The sequence below is a fragment of the Spermophilus citellus genome (assembly GCF_964194105.1).
Source record: "Spermophilus citellus genome assembly, chromosome: 12".
Lineage (NCBI taxonomy): Eukaryota > Metazoa > Chordata > Mammalia > Rodentia > Sciuridae > Spermophilus > Spermophilus citellus.
The window spans coordinates 86,670,925-86,689,436 of NC_138198.1; the positions used below are offsets into that span (position 1 = coordinate 86,670,925).

Sequence of the window (18,512 nt, forward strand, 5' to 3'; positions counted from 1 at the left end):
CTAATTTCGGTATTTATTTCTGCTATTGTTCAAAATGTGAGTGTTCACGCAGATGATTTTATCCCATAAAACTATATACAGGGATTTGTCAGAACACATATACCAGAGTGGGCTTCCTTTGTTTAAAAAAGCTGTCAATTTTTTCCTTATTCATCTGATAAAAATAGAATTGTTGTTTTTTTTTCTTCCAAGGACCTTATCAATTATTTATGCACAGCAGCAACTAAATTATTTTAGTTTTAATTTTGAATAGTTCTACAGCATAAAAATGCAACTGACAATTTCAAAATGCCATTGAATATTTTACAGACTGAGGATATTTTCTAAAAGTATTAACTCATATGTCCCACCAATTTAAATAAGATTTTCCTACAAAGAATAAAAACACTGGAATATTTATTTAAATTTTTAGTGTTGTTAATTCATTAAAACTGGGATAATGGGCTGGGGCTGCAGCTCAGGGGCAGAACACTTGCCTAGCACAGGTGAGGCAATGAGTTCAATCCTCAGTATCATATTAAAAAATAAACAAATAAAGGCATTCTGTCTATCTACAATTACAAAAAAATTAAGAAAAAAATTAGGGCTGCAGAGCCGCGCATTGTCCACCGGGGTGTAGGATGACTACGAAACCACCCCTACTCCTAATCCCCCGCCTACAGAAGAGGAGAAAACAGAATCTAATCAGGAGGTTGCTAACCCAGAACACTATATAAAACATCCTCTACAGAACAGATGGGCACTCTGGTTTTTTAAAAATGATAAAAGTAAAACATGGCAAGCAAACCTTCGACTGATCTCTAAGTTTGATACTGTTGAAGACTTTTGGGCTCTATACAACCATATCCAGTTGTCTAGTAATTTAATGCCTGGATGTGACTACTCACTTTTTAAGGATGGTATTGAGCCTATGTGGGAAGATGAGAAAAACAAACGGGGTGGAAGATGGCTCATTACATTGAACAAACAGCAGAGACGAAGTGACCTCGATCGTTTTTGGCTAGAGACACTGCTGTGCCTTATTGGAGAATCTTTTGATGACTACAGTGATGATGTATGTGAAGCTGTTGTTAATGTTAGAGCTAAAGGTGATAAGATAGCAATATGGACTACTGAATGTGAAAACAGAGAGGCTGTTACACATATAGGGAGAGTATACAAGGAAAGGTTAGGACTTCCTCCAAAGATAGTGATTGGTTATCAGACACAGTTACTAAGAGCGGCTCCACCACTAAAAATAGGTTTGTTGTTTAAGAAGACACCTTCTGAGTATTCTCATAGGAGACTGCGTCAAGTAATCGAGATCTGGGAGCTGAACCAAAGCCTCTTCAAAAGCAGAGTGGACTGCATTTAAATTTGATTCCATCTAAATGTTACTCAGATATAAGAGAAGTCTCATTTGCCTTTGTCTTGTACTTCTGTGTTCATTTTTTTTTTAATTTTTATTATAGTGTCCACTATCCCAATCAAAGAATTACAGTCCACATCATCCCCAGAATCCATAAATGTGTTCCTGGCCCACTCTGTATTAGCTTAGTAGAATTACCATTACAAACAAGTTTTACCCATCCACAATATTCAAAAGAACTTGCGTTTCTATACCTTAATAGGAAAAAAATTGAGTTTATGTTCCATTGTATGCAGGGGCATATTTTGCTGGTTTGAAAGAGTATGATGCATACAGTTTTATAGCAATTTTCTTTGTTTCTTTTGACAGCATTATCTTTGCTGTGCTCTTGCTGATGGCTGCTAGATTTTAATTTATTTGTTTCCCTATTTGATAACATTAGTGATTCTGATTTCAGTTTTCCATTTGTTTTGCTTTTGTTTTTCCTCATGTGACATTGGTGAAGGATCCAGGAATATGACACAAAGGTGGAATAAACATTAATTTTGTGCATTCTTTGGTAATTTTTTTGTTTTTTGTAACTACAAAACTTTGCTACAAATTTATGCGTTTCATTCAAATCAGTGATCTATGTTTGTGTGATTTCCTAAACATAATTGTGGATTATAAAAAAATGTAACATCATAATTACATTCCTAACTAGAATTAGTATGTCTGTTTTTGTATCTTTATGCTGTATTTTAACACTTTGTATTACTTAGGTTATTTTGCTTTGGTTAAAAATGGCTCAAGTAGAAAAGCGGTCCCATTCATATTAAGACAGTGTACAAAACTGTAAATAAAATGTGTACAGTGAATTGTCTTTTAGACAACTAGATTTGTCCTTTTATTTCTCCCATTTCTATAGAAGGAATTTGTACTTCTTATTGCAAGGCAGTCTCTATTGTGTCTTCTCTTGTAGTGTCTTCCACTTGAACAGCATAAGTTTGAAGCACTAGTTTGATTATGTTTATTACAATTTTTAATAAATTGAATAGGTAGTATCATATATATGGATGAAACTGATGTGGCTATCTTTGTTTTTTTATAAAGTAAGGCCCAGTTCTTTAGTCTTAAATAAATAATGTAATTTCAATATGTAAAAATTCATGAGAATTGGGATTTTGGTGCATCACCATTTGATTGATAGGAACAGTGGTTGTAAATCTTGGTTGCAAGTTGAGATATTCTTAAGTGTCAGAATGATAGCATAGGGAGAGTAAAGGTGGGGGCATATGCATTAGTATTCTTATCAATAGAACAGAATAAATAAGTATTAAGATATTTATATTGGTCAATTGTTGTAGTAGTATGGTTTTTCTGTAAACTTGAAAACTTCATTTCTTCTTTGTAGGTATCATTTGAAAGCAAACTTGAAAAATATTTTGTCTCTGATACATAATTGTATAGTTCAGATCCTGTGAAATGAAGTGTGGCTATCATAGAACAAAGAGTAAGGTGAACTGTAGGTAGCAGAATGGAAATCATTAGTCTATAGGAGATTTTGTCTTTAAGTGGTGATTATGAATGGATCGTTTTCAAACTGATAAACTTGACAAAGACCCTTATAAAATAAAATGGAATTAATAGCATTGGTTTCATTGTAGAATTTTCAAATAGGTTTTAAAGGTTACCACTGATTGCCATTTGACTACTCTAAATGTCACAAACACTCCTTATTCCATATTATAGAAATATTGAATGTTGTGTGTTTAATCTCCACATTCTGTTCCTAATGTCTGCTATTTAAGCTTGGGTGATTGGTTTAGCTGACAATTGTCTGTGTTGATATATGTAGTTGTGAGCATTTCAAGAACTTTGTTAAGTGGCCGTGATGGTAGTATGTTGGCAGTGAGTGGGACTGGAGTAGTGCATCTATTAGAAGTTAATGTTATCATTTCCTTAATCCTAAAATGAAGTCCAATTTTAAGAAGTAAAAGCTTTTCCCCACAGAAGAAGAATACATCACACATTTCTAAGTTTTTTAAAAAAATTGTAGCATTTGATTGTTATAACTATTTTAGAATCACAATTTTAATTCTTTTCCCCAGGAACAGGGAAGGATGATAAATTATTATGAATCACTTTGGGCAATTGCCACTTAAATATCACAGTGACTTGCAGCTTTTCATAACTTTACTACATTACCCTGTCCAATAGGAGGTTACAAATAGATATATTTCATAATAAAAAATGGAAGTAATCTTTAACAGATAAATAGTAGTTCATTGTAGGATGTGACATTTAATGGATTTAATCTTAATTATACCAATTCTACAAAAGGATTTGGTACATAATATGTATGAAGTAAATAATTACAAAACTTATGTGCTTCCGTCACTTTATATGCACATTAACCTGCACAGAAATTCTTGGATATGTAGGTACTGGTAATTCCTCATTTTATGAATCAAGAAACAGAAGCATTGAGATCTTTTTAGCTTTTGTCAGGTGCAAAGTGTGTTTTAATCCTAGAACTTAGGTTCTAAAAACTCTAAATCACATTGTATTTTTCAGTAGTGTGGGCTTATAGATTATAGATTACATCAGATTGTAGTCACTTCATAGGCCACTTCATAGTCACTTCCTTTGTTAGTGAAACTAATAATAGGTGGAAAAGTTTTCTAGACTCAATTCTGTTACCAACCAACTAAACTAGTCAGAATTTTGAGAACATGGATACAAAGGTAAAGGAGTTTAGAGGAGTATGTCTTAAGTAACTATTTTCATATAGTTTCATGTATCTGTATTCAAAGTTATCTTCTAAGATAAATGGCAAAATAAAGAACAGTGTTTGAATTGATAGTTGATATTTTTAAATGCTGAAGTTACATTCAAGAGGATAATGTAAATTTAGTGAAGCATTGTGATAGTGCAGTGTTTTGCATTTTAAAATTAAAACAAGTTAATGACAAAAAAAGAAAAAAATTAGGATAAGCACAATTTTAGCATGATATGTTAAAATTAAAAATGAATATAGTCTTTAATACAGAAATTCCACCTCTAGGAATTTATGGATACACTCACACATGTAGATAATAGTTTCACATTTGTGAATAGAATTGTGTTTAAGTTACTCACAGAAGAATCTATAATAATGAGTGCCAGAAAGCAATCTAAATGCTCATCCTTAGTAAACTCCTTAAACATGTTATGTTCCAACTATATTTTGGACTACTATGTAATTGATACACTGATGTCCTGACATCAGAAGATACCCAAGATACTGTTGGGTGGTAAAATCATGATAGAGAGCAATGCATATTGAAAGTGTATAAAGAGGAGCAGAAGGGAGTATATCTCAGTCCATTTAATAAAATATCTGCCAGGATATATTTGAAACCATAAAATTGATCACAGTGGTAACTTGTGAGGTGGGGAACTAAGCATCTGAAGAAAAATAGGAGACATTTTTCCTGTCCCCACTTACAAATTGTTGTTCATATTTGAAACATGTACTTTATAAAAAATTAAAATAAACACATCACCTCTAAGGGGACCAGGGTATATTAGATAAATAAGGTCTTCAAAAATTTCAGTACCTTTCCTGGAAGATGTTACCCCTGCACCTCCCATCTCCTCCAGCTTTACTGCTTTGGTGTGAGTCTCCATACTCTCCCTGCCAGCATGTGTCTGCATCTCTCTCTTCTCTAGTTTATCACCAGGCAGGTAGAAAGTACTGGAGAATTCATGTTCCCATGCCTCAGAAGCAGCCTTCAGTCATCACAGGAGATGGAGGTGGAATCAGCTCCGAATCTCTCAGGGCAGATAAGTGTATTAAAAGTCCCATACTGATTTTTCCCATCCATATCCTGGAAAAAAATTATTATTATTTTCATCTTCACTTCCTCAAGGAGAGAGTGGAAACTGAGATGCTACTGGCTGGCCCTGGATGGGTGGAAAGTCTAAGGGCAACATCATTCTCTGGCTAGCACAGCCTAGCTATATCTACTAACATCCATTTCCTGCCTTTTGATTCCTTGTACCCCTTTCCTCTCACAAAAGCTGTTTGCACCCACTCCAACTCCCTGAAGATGGAGATTTGAGACAGAAAAAAATTTTCCTTTAACAACTTCAGGGTTGGCCTTGAGTAAACCTCTTTCCTTTCACCAACTTCTGTTGGTTGAGGTATGAGCAACAGAATTTCCAATCCAGTAACATACAGGGGAATTGAGTCCTATCATTCAAGGAGGAAACCTGTTTAATAAAGAATCCTTTATTGCCTGCTTTCCTTTTTCTTTTTTAATATATTTATTTATTTTTATTTCTTCTACTTAGTTGCACATGACAGCAGAATTCATTTCAATTTATCGTACACAAATTGAGCGCAACATTTCAATTCTCTGGGAGTACATAATGTAGAGATGCATCCAGTAATCAGAGAAAACATTCAGCCTTTAGTTATTTTGGATTGGCTTACTTTGCTTAGCATAATATTCTCCAACTCCATCCATTTACCTTCAAATGCTATGATTGTATTCTCTTTTAATGCTGATGTAATATTCCATTGTGTATATGTTCCACAGTTTCTTTATCCATTTGTCTATTGATGGGCATGTAGGTTGGTTTCACAGTTTATCTACTAAAAATTCAGCTGCTATAAACATTGGTGTGACTATGTCACTACAATATGCTGACTTTAAGTGCTTTGGGTATAAACTGAGGAGTGGGATAGCTGGGTCAAATGGTGGTTCCTTTCTAAGTTTTTTGAGGAATCTCCACACTGCTTTCCAAAGTGGTTGCACCAATTTGCAGTTCCACCAGCAATGTATGAGTGTACCTCTCCCCCCACACCCTTTTATTATTGCTTGCATTCTTGATAACTGCCATTCTGATTGGGGTGAGATAAAATCTTAGAGTAGGTTTGATTTGTATTTATCTAATCACTAAAGTTATTGAACACTTTTTCATATATTTGTTGATCACATGTATATCTTCTTCTGAGAAGTGTCTCTTCAGTTTCTTAGCTTATTTATTGATTGGGTTGTTTGTTTTCTTGATATAAAGTTTTTTTGAGTTCTTTGCATATCCTGGAGATTAGTGCTCTATGTGATGTGTGTGTGGTAAAAATTTGCTTTCATATTGTAGGCTCTCTTCACCTCAATGATTATTTCTTCTGCTGAGAAGAAGCTTTTGCGTTTGAATCCATCCCATTTATTGATTCTTGATTTTAATCCTTGCATTATAGGAGTCTTTTTAAAATTTGTAAGTTAATGATTTATTCATAGAGACATATTTTTCTTTCCATACTACAAGCATGAAGTATAAAGTGATAAAAAATAAAGATTATTATAAGTAGCTTTTAGCGGTTTAAGAAAAATCTACAGGGTATGAGAATTATCAGATCATTGCACTGAAATTTTCTAATTTTTTTTCTATTAGGTTCAGGGTCTCTGGTCTAATTCCTAAGTTCTTGATTCACTTTGAGGTGAGTTTTGTGCAATGGTGAGAGATAAAGGTTTATTTTCATTTTGCTACATATGGATTTTCAATTTTCCCAGCACCATTTGTTGAAAAGGCTGGCCTTTCTCCAATGTATGTTTTTGGCACCTTTGTCTAGTGTAACTATATTTATGTGGGCTGGTCTCTGTGTCTTCTATTCTGTACCACTGGTCTACAAACATATGATCCAGCCAAACTGAATCAGGAGGTCATACACAATTTAAACATATTAATTTTTAGCATGGAAAGAGAAGACACCATTAAAAACCTACCAACCAAGAAAAGCCCAGAACCAGACAGATTCTCAGCTGAGTTTTACAAGACCTTCAAGAAGAACTAATACTAATACTCGTCAAATTATTCCATGAAATAGAAAAGGAAGGAACCCTTCCAAACTCATTCTATGAGGCTAGCATCACCCTGATACCGAAACCAGACAAAGACATATCAAGGAAAGAAAACCTCAGACCAATATCCCCGATGAACATAGATGCAAAAATTCTCAATAAAATCCTGGTCAATTGCATACAAAAACATATAAGAAAGATAGTGCAGCACAATCTATTGCAGTTCATCCCAGGAATGCAAGTTTGGTTTAACATATGGAAATCAATAAATATATTACATCACATTAATAGACTTAAAGACAATAATCATATGATTATCTCAATAACTGCTAAAGCATTCAATAAAATACAGCATCTCTTCATGTTCCAAATACTAGAAAATTAGGAATAGTAGGATCATATGATAACATTATAAAAGCTATCTATGCTAAACTCAAGGCCAACATCATTCTAAACAGAGAAAAATTGGAAGCATTTCCTCTGAAAACTAGGACAAGACAGGGATGCCCTCTTTCACCACTTCTATTCAACATAGCCCTTGAAATTCCACCCAGAGTAATCAGATAAACAAAAGAAATTAAAGGGATACACATAGGAAAAGAAGAACACAAACTATCACTATTTGCCAAGATCATGATTCTATATTTAGAAGATCCAAAAAATTCCACCAGAAAACTTCTAGAACTAATAAATGAATTCAGCAAAGTAGCAGGATATAAAATTAATACCCATAAAATCAAATGCATTTCTGTACATAAATGATGAATCCACTGAAAGAGAAATAAGCAAAACTACCCCATTAAAAATAGTCTCAAAAATATAAAATAATTGGGAATCCATGTAACAAAAGAGGTGAAAGACTTCTCCAATGAAAACTACAGAACACTGAGGAATGAAATTGAAGGAGCCCTTAGAAGATGGAAAGATCACCCCTGTTCTTGGATAAGGCAGAATTAATATCGTCAAAATGGCCATACTAGCAAAACTGTTATACAGATTTAATATAATTTATATTAAAATCCCAATTCTACATAGAACGAGAAAAAGCAATCATGAAGTTCATTTGGAAAAATAAGAGACCCAGAATAGCCGAAGCCAATCCTTGGCAAGAAAAGTGAAGCAGGAGGCATCATGATACCAGACCTTAAACTCTACTACTACAGAGCAATAGTAACAAAACGGCATGGTATTGGCACCTGCTTTCCTTTTCCTTTCTTCCTTCTTCACTCTTTTACCAAAGCTTCCTGACATTACTTCCAAAATAAACTATTCACACTTTAATCTTCATTCCTGGATTTTCTTCTAGGGGAAGCCAAATTAAGACGCTTGATACTACAATTTGGGGGGAGGTGGTAAAATGAGAACTGCTGTGGAGTGAGTATCAGCTAATGCACATTAGTTTATACTGAGACTTCACATGTGGATCGGGATTCAGGCTCAAGGGGACAAAGTGGGTGATGAAATAACTTAACATATTGAAAAAATAAAGAAACAATGACACTTATACAGATTTTGGTGTTAGTTTGGCAACTGCCTACTGATAAATTTAAACAAAATACTGAAGAAATCTGTAGGTTACCGAATGTCCTCTCAAGGCATGGTAAAATCCAGAAAGTCTTCCTGGCAGTGGTAAGAGAGATTCTCATCTACAATTAAAAGTAGTTTCTGTTAAATAATCAGGCCAGAATCTGATGTTAAGGGTAATAACACAGAAGGCTCAAATCTTGGCCTTCTGCTGTTAACTGAAAACTTCGATAAGGAAGGATTGGAACATTGAGACCTCGGATGAAGAAAGTCTGATCCCCAGACTCCCTGAGCCCTCTAGGCCGGGAGAAGTGGCATTCTGAAAAATAACCACCATCCCTTGTTTGAAGATCATATAAAATCTTATCTTCAGCAGAAGACTTACACAGTGATACTAACATTCCTCATGGTCCAAACCCATCTCCCTTGTTGTTTCTGAATTAATAACTGGGGTCCCATCTCAGCATGGCCAGCTATGGGAGAAATCGATTATTTGCTAAAAGAGCAATTGTATCTGCTAAAATGTACCAGGATGAGCCACAAAACCCCCCCTGGGAAAGGATCTCGTGGATACTAGACTGGGGTGAGGGATAGAATGTAAGACTGGAGAAGAGAGTTTATTTTCTTGCTGCACTTTCCCAGGATGGAGGCCTTAATATCCCAGCAAGAATACCTATAAGATGCTTTCTTATAACATGGGGACAAAAAATGACAAAAAACAATGAGGTACAGATGTGGGACAGGGTATTGAAAAAGACCCCAGAGAACTTGCTATGCTTACACAAATATATCGCACCAACACCAAGAGCAACCAGAGAGAAAATGCAAATGGCCTCTTCAAAGTGCAGTCTCTCCTTCCCTTCTTCCCTTGGCTGCTTCTCTTCCCGTGTGTACTAGATCACCTCTCAGATAAACTACTCACACCAGTCAGAGCTTGCTTTGGGGGAAACAGATGAAATCACACATGTAATACCTGCCTGGATGCCTGGCAGTTTTCAACATCAATGCTCTCTCTTCTAATCATACCTACCGAGTTCCACTCCATTTACTGGACTGGAATAGCAAAAGCATTTATTTGTCTGAAGGCAACATACATCATATGTTCCCATAGACACCCAGTTATTAAAAGCCGGAAACATTATTGACTAAATCTATTTTAGACTCTGAATGTGTCTTCCATTGGGTGTAGTCTGATTTATTTTTAGTGTCTCGAGCCTATGCTTACTTACATCCATGTGGGTAGATGTGTGTGTGTGTGTGTGTGTGGGGGGGGTTACATCGTAGTAAATTAGGCAGGTTTTATGGGAGGGGATGACATATAGATTGTTTTGGGTTTGAATCTTACTAACTTTCTTTATAGAATTGTAAAGTGAGGATCATCAACTCCAGACCAAATTTCATTCTCTATACTCTGAGAATATAGTATGTGTTTTACAAGACTTTTTGGGAAAGTATTTAAAGTGAGTTGCTCCATGCCAAGCACACAATGAATTGTAATACAAGCTAGTTTCCCCCTCACTATCTACCCTAACCCTGTGTGTAAACCCTCTGCTGTAATTTACATAATGTTTGTGGTACAGAATAGAAATAATGTCTAGAAGAATTAAGGGAGATGAAGTAAATAGACTGCCTGTTACAGAGAAAGGACATGCTAAATGTCCTTTTCCATATTGCATTATTTCTTTTTTTTTTTTTTACTTCCTCATTGGCCACTTTTGGCCATTTTTATCTTATTTTATTTATTTATTTATTTATTTTTTTAATTTTAATTTTTATTTATTTTTTTTTATTGGTTGTTCACCATATTGCATTATTTCTATGTCCTTTAAATTGTTAGTCTTTCCACCAAGAATGTTATCTTGTCACTGCTGAAGAGAATAAAGGTACATTCTTCATGCAGAACTTGCTTCTGGCCTTTCATTCGCTAGAGCAGTGAATCTCACACATCATTCTTTCACTCTCTCATTATAGGTCCATCTCATTGCCTGGCTTGGTGCAATGAATACAGTACTCATTTACCCAAAAAAGGATCAGTTTGGGAAGTCACTGTCCCAATAAGGCCGGCTATCCCATTTCAGATATTATTGTGCACAACATGGAAGTGAGAAGGGGGAACAGGTGCGAAAACCAGAGTGCAGATGTAGCTAGTCAGGGACAGATTTTTTGGGGCAGCTACTTCTGTCCCAAGCTCTGCCTTTCAAGAGTGTGGTCCTGGCTCCAGAATTTCTAAATCAGAAGACCAGTGGCTTATCAAGGCTAGGGTAATAGGAGTAGTTCACCCACCTGCTAGCAATAAGGAGATTCAATGGAGATAGAGAGTTTAAAAACAATAATAAAATTGACTGAAAGTTAATTGACAAAAGTCTGCTTTGTATTATTACCACATGGCAGCAATTCTAAACATCAGTGTTAAAAACTCCTCTCTGAAGATAATCATTTATTAACTGACTAAATAATTCCTGTGGGTCCTGTTGATGTTTTTATTATTTATCCTTTAACAAGCATTGCATAACAATGAGAGGCTCCCTCCATTTCCATGTGATTTCCCTTTTTTTCTCCCTTTCCCTCCCACCTCATGACTCTGTTTAATGTTAATCTTTTCTTCCTGCTCTTCCTCCCTGTTCTGTTCTTAGTTGCTCTCATTATATCAAAGAAGACATTTGGTATTTGTTTTTTAGGGATTGGCTAGCTTCACTAAGCATAATCTGCTCTAGTGCCATCCATTTCCCTGCAAATTCCGTGATTTTGTCATTTTTTAGTGCTGCGTAATACTCCATGGTGTATAAATGCCACATTTTTTTTATCCATTCATCTATTGAAGGGCATCTGGGTTGATTCCACAGTCTAGCAATTGTGAATTGTGCTGCTATGAACATCGATGTGGCAGTATCCCTGTAGTGTGCTCTTTTAAGGTCTTCAGGGGTTATGGGGGGAATGGGATAACAAACATGGAGGGAAATGAATTACAGTAGATGGGTAGAGAGAGAAGATGGGAGGGGAGGGGAAGGGGGATAGTAGAGGTTAGGAAAGGTAGCAGAATACAACAGTCACTAATATGGCAGTATGTAAAAATGTGATGTGTAACCGATGTGATTCTGCAATCTGTATTTGGGGTAAAAATGGGAGTTCATAACCTACTTGATTCTAATGTATGAAATATGATATGTCAAGAGCTTTGTAATGTTGTGAACAACCAATAAAAAAAAGAAAGAAAGAGAGAAAGAAAAAAAAATAAGCATTGCATTCTGCCTGGGAGCTGACTCATTTAGCAGCAGCCCCTCTCCCGCAATATGTGTGAACTCAGTGACATGCATTCAATTCAAAATGACTTAGGCTTCCATCTAAAGAAATTCCCCTCTCCTGGTCCTTTCTGTGTTTAAATGGATTTGAAAGAACTTGATAGCACAGAGATTGTAAAGAAGAAACAACTGGAATTTTGTATAACAATGAGGGTCTCCCTCCATTTCCATGTGATTTCCCTTTTTTTCTCCCTTTCCCTCCCACCTCATGTCTCTGTTTAATGCTAATCTTTTCTTCCTGCTCTTCCTCCCTGTTCTGTTCTTAGTTGCTGTTGTGAACAACCAATAAAAAAAAAAAAGTTAAAAAAAAAGAAGAAACAACTGGAGTTATTTTGATTCTGGCATTCTATGTGGTCATTCACATTTAAAGTTTAAATCAGTAAAAGAACAAATGTCAACTGTACAGAGTGTTAAAGCAGTGTGGTAACTACAAATTGGATTCGTGTGAGATATCTATCTGTATTATTTTATGATTTTTTTATGAAAATAATAACTTTGTTGTATGGAAGAAGAGGGTATCAAAATACAATCTATTTTGGGCTCTGCAGACAGGCTGCTGGGGTGGATTTAGGGTTGAAATCTGATGAGAAGACAGAGCTACAGGCTTTGCCATTGCTTTTTATATACATAGAAGTTTATGCATTTTATGTGGATTGCTTTTACACATCAATAAAAATAACAGTGGACTGTAAAATTGGTTTTAGTCACACTTTACAAAGGAATGGCAATCAAGTCCTTTTTAATATTGAAAAATAATGACATGAAATAGCATTTCCATGTAAGTCGATACAATAATGACATTCAGCTGGCATTAATGTAATTATATGAGTGTCTATGTGTGCGTGTGTGTGTATATATATATATATATGTGTGTGTGTGTGTGTGTGTGTGTGTGTGTATGTGTATGTACACACCTACACATGTATATGTACTATACACAAGAGAATTTATATTAACTACTATCAAATAAACAGAAACAAAGCTCAGGTAGTTGAAAAGTTAGGGAAACACTTTTCTTCTGGTGAATAGGAAGAAAAAGCATCACAAGTCCATTGAACTTTAATACCCTTGATTCCTATTGAATCCCAGTTGGAGAGCAGCATGGCTAGTTTTGTTATTATGACTGCCTTCCCCCAGTAAGTCTTGGTCCAATAATATAGAGCAGAATGAATAAAGTAACACGTCTTAGGAGCTGTGCTACAGATACTCCTACTATGGTATTACTTCTTGATAAACCCACTGAAAATTCAAACTAGTTGGGGCGGAAAATGCATTTCATGCCTCTGGACTGTTGCACATCCTAGTAACAGGGTGAATTGTAGAGTGCCGGTTGTTACCCCTTGTGATTGGGGGTGGAGAGGGGGCCTCCTGGAAACTGCCACCGCCCAGCATGTCCACAGAGATGCATGTCATTAACCCAGGGGGAAAAAAATCAAAATTCAAAGTACAATTTCTACTGTTTATCACTTTTGCATCATTCTGAAGTCAGAAAAAGGTATTACATCAACCCTGGTAGGTTGAGGACCATTGGTACAAAAAGATTGAGGTCTCATCCATCTTCACTCTGTCCCCTGACTGTGGTTCTGCCACTTCTGTTATCACTGTGCAATGCTTTATTCATTGAGTTTTTGAGGTTAGAGATTCGAATTATGGAATTGATTTTTTGGATCAATTAACTTTTTGGATCAAGGATACAACCATACTCCTTAGACATGGATCTGTTGATGGCTAAACTGAAAGATTTTCTTAAGGTTGGGAGATAGATCTGACTTCTGGGGAGAATAGCAGTAGCAGAAATGGAAGCAAACTTAGCTTATTCAGAGTTTTGGGTCAGTTCTAGCAAGTTTCTGGTCTTCACTGCTATCCCCTTTCCTCTTCTCTTCAAAGATCATCCCTAAATTGTCTTTCCGAACCACCTCACTGCCCCACTGTCCACTCGATTATAGTCAACAATAATGCACTGTAGTTAGAAAAGAATATTTTGGATATTCTCACTAAAAAGAAATGACAAATGTTTCAGGTGATCAGTATGCCAATTTCCCTGATTTATCAATGCACAATATACATGTATCAAAATCTCACATTGTGTGCCCCATAAATGCATGCAAATGTTATGTATGAGTCAAAAATAAAAGACTCTGACACCTCTGGACCAAGTTGTGATTGTTATTGTTTTTCTCCATAAAGATTTCATGGAAATGGGATGGAATTTACCTCTTAGTTGGTTTTTAAGAGTCATGAATACTCTGAAAAAGCTTTTGGTACAATAGGGAAAGCAAATGTTGTTACGAACTATCTAGGTAATTTCCTTCATTTGCTCTCTCCATTATTGAATTTATTTCTAATTTGCTAAGCATGAAAGTCATCTCACAAACACTCTTGAACATTCCTACAGAGAATCCTGAATGCCAAGGTAGTAATTAAGATATTATAAATACATAAATAGCCTAATGGCTTCCCTTCATGAACAAATAATGACTACATTTGGTTTTCACATAATGTGTGCTATTTTCAAGAAATTCTGATTAGGAATATTGGAACAAAATATACTTATAAAGTAAGGGAATGTTGAAAAAAATCATTTCCATGATTATTAATGTTATTGTTATTGATAAAAATGGTTGGAATTGAATCTTTGAAAAGACTTATTCTTATGAGTACCATTCTTGTAAAGTATTCAATATACTTTTTCCAAACTAAAGTGTTTACAATGTAATAAAATTATTATCTTAGTTTTAGAATCCATATACTCCAACTCTAACAGTTATCAGCCATTTTCTATATCAACAGACTAGTGTGGTGAAGGTTCCAGACTCCAGAGTTATATTCCCTGGGTAGAACCCTGTTCCATTAGCTATGTAGTTTCCATGCTATATAACCTTGGGCATGTTATTATTCACCTCTTTGTGCCTCAGTTTCTCAGATGTAAAATTGTTATAATAATAGCTCATAGAATTTTTATGAGGTTTAAATATATTAATATATGTAAATATCTAGGGAATTTCTTGGCATATAATGAAGGCTCAGCAAATGTTTGATATTTCTAAGGTCTTTATGATTTTTGTTGCCATTGTAATTTGAAACTGTAATTAATTACATGCTATAATATCTAAGGGAGTGTAGAAATATTATTAATTTTTATATAAGAATTTTATTTCTATCAATTTAGATGAATATTTTTATAAGTTCTAGCAGGCATTTTTCTCCTAATTCACATAGAATTTTCCATGCAAATAATGATAACTTTCAGAAAACAAATTATACTCTTCTTTGCTTTTTATTTTTTTTTTGGGGGGGGAGTGCTGGGGATCAAACTCAGGGCCACTCAACCACTGAGCTACATTCCCAACCCTATTTTATATTTTATTTAGAGATAAGCTTTCACTGAGTTGCTTAATACCTCGCTTAGGTTGGCTTTGAACTCGTGATCTCCTGCCTCAGCGTCTGGAGCTGCTGGGATTAGAGTCGTTTGCCCTAGTATTGGGACAAATTGTACTCTTCTAATACTTACATACCTTATTTCTTCACCATGTTTCATTGTCTCACAAAATGATTGAAATATTTATTATAAATGGATCTGAAACATCTTTGTGATTTTGATTCATACTTCTTCAGTCTACTCATTATGTAATAATCGTTTTATTAACTTCCCTCTCTACTAGTTTGTTAATAATTTTATTATGAGTGGCATTTTGCTTCTGGTTCTTAGCAATATTTATCTTCTTTTTGATTGTGATTATATATACACATATGTGTATATATAATATATACATGTGTATGTGTTTGTGTGTGTGTATATGTGTCTATATATATATATTCTATTTGTTTTTTATTTATCACTGCTATGTGTTTGAAGTAAACAGAATTGTGTAAAAATTAAATTAATAAATATCATGTCTGAAAGTTTCTTAATCATATTTTAAAAGAGAAAAAAATCATAGTCACCAAAAAAATCTGCCTGAGATGTTAAAAATGGCTTCCAGAAAATTCAAGTCAATTAAATTAATTGTAATATTGTCCAAAGAATAGCCAAAGAGTTAAATGACTATCTTATTTTCATAGCATCACATTAGACTAGGCAAATGTTTGCTTCAAATTTCATTTTTCTGAAGGTATAACTTTTAGCATTTCTTTAATAACAGCATGATAATTTGCAGTTGCTGAAAAATTTTCAAATTGCTGAAGTTCTGGGAATCTTTATAAAGGGTTGGCAAAGTTTCTCTATAAAAGGTCAGGTAGTTAATATTTTCAGCTTTATGGACCATGGATCCTCTATCACAATTTGTCAACTCTTTGTGGCAGCACAGCCATTCGCAATAAATAGATGACTGTGTTCCAATAAAACTTTATTTACAAAACCAGGCAGCAGCCATAGTTTGCTAATTCCTGTGGCACAGTCATCTAAATGGGTTGTTCCGGAATATAAATTCTATTATAAAAAATTTTGCATTCATGAATAAAAAAGTAACTTTCTTGAATTTCATAATTGATTACAATATATAAGAAAGTAAAAATGAAAATTTGATTAAATGGTTTATATTAAAATGGTTTCTGAATGTTAGATTCAAAGCAGATAGGGCACATGGTCAGAAAATTGAATGCATTTATTTTTACTAGTGCACTGCTGAGGATCAATAAATGTTAGCCAGTATTGTGTGACTCTAACAATGGTAAAAGTAATTAATATGTTAAGATTATAAATTATGGTTCTCTGGGATATAGTTATATATTAGGACCCAACATAAAATAATATTTCCCCTTTGATATCTAAATTACTTAAGGTCACATTTCCTAGTCCTAGAAATGATACAAATTAGAACATGATACACAAAGCAAGGACTCTAAATTGTCATAGAACATAGAAACTTCAAGGTCAAAATGTTTCTACATGCTGTCATTGGCTACCAAAAAGGGAAATAAAGGATGGAAAGTTATATGGCAAGTGTTATTCTTTTTAAGATAAGAACAATGGCAAAGACTGATCATAAATAAAAAATAGAAAACAGGCTGTGAGTCTCTTCTTCAGTTCTCCCTTTGTAATGATCTCACGCCAGCTTTTTTCACCAGGTCTTGTATGTTTTATGCCCTCACGTCTTGTCTCCTATTAAATTCTACACATAAGAGGACATGTAATATTATGGCATTTGTAATTATTTGTGAGAATATCTGAATTTTTTAACCCAGTATTTATTATGCACTGAAAATAAATTCATCCTTTTAAAGACATTGAAGAGTGTGGTGAAGAGGTGGGGTGAAAGGTCACTTGGTAATGGAAGGGTGGTCATCTTGGGGTCCTTGAGGCCACAATTTTTACTTTGTCTAGGGGTGATGAGCCAAGCCAGTTCTGGTAAAGATGATGTGTGTGGCAAATACCTTACAGGACAACACCTGTAAGGAAACTAACCAGTTGCCATATACTCAATCTCATAACTCCTCCAATTTAAGCTTTAGTCTAGTAAATTTTTCTTCTAGGAAGGAATGACATCAAGGCATGTCATTGCTCAGGAATTTATATCACACAAGGATTCCCAGCTTTAACAGACACATAACAACTGGAGCAGATTCAGAGGCGCATCTCTAGTGAATTCTAAGTTGAGCTAGTTTAAGAGATTTGGAGTTAAAAAAACAATCCAGTGTAAAGAATTAGAGAACAAGGTGTAGAGATCTGAAACATTTGAAAAATACTGAGTTTTGGGATGTTTATCATGAGTCTGAATAAAGATCAGTATGTAAAAATTAGTACAAAGGGTAATGTTGAAATTATTCCAATGCTAAAGCCTAAACTTTCTTGATTCATAGGAAAGTATTTCTGGCATAAAAACAGACTAAATACTAGAATGGGGATGTGTCCATGTAGAAGGCAAGAGATGCCTTCTTCTCAGTGCAAATGTGGTGAGGCTTCAGTTTGACCACCTGTGCGGGAAGACACTGCACAGGAGACAAAAATTTCCATTCTTCTGTTGCTTTCTTTGTTGACTGAGATTTTGAGAAATGAGAATTATGGCAAGGAGAAGCCGTGCTAGTCTTTCCCCTGCCCCCACCACAGGCCAAATGAAATGATTCACTTCAGAGCACTTGAAAATAAAAATAAAAGTGGCAAATATAATTTAGGCACAGAACATTCCTGAACTAATTCAATTACCTGTTTCTTTAAAGCAGATGACCACCTGGAAGCAGTCATAAGAACCACAATAACAAATCAATTTTGGTGAGCAAACTAAGTTAAATATTAAGATCTATCTGTCTTGGAAGCAGCTGTGAGTTTATTTCCCTTTTAGAACAGTGCTAAGTTTGTAAACATATCATGTATCTATCATCTTATCCTCACTGAAAACAGAATTATTGATTTTTGCTAAAAAAAAGAGAACATAAATAAATATATGTCTTAAAGGTTTATTGGAGTTATATAGTGTTTCTCTCAAATAATTTAGTAAGGAACATTTTTGAGGTTTTTTTTTTTCTGGAAAAGTTTTTCAGTACTTCAAAATGACATTAGTAGGATCATCAAATAAT

The 18,512-nt window shown here is 34.7% G+C and overlaps 1 pseudogene across 1 annotated transcript; it reads left to right on the top strand.

Annotated features, from left to right (window-relative positions):
* Window positions 1–732: 732 nt before the first annotated feature.
* On the top strand, window positions 733–2,979 carry LOC308631489 (eukaryotic translation initiation factor 4E-like; annotated as a pseudogene). Its single transcript has one exon. The product of its transcript is annotated as a eukaryotic translation initiation factor 4E-like (transcript).
* The last annotated feature ends 15,533 nt before the right edge of the window (window positions 2,980–18,512 follow it).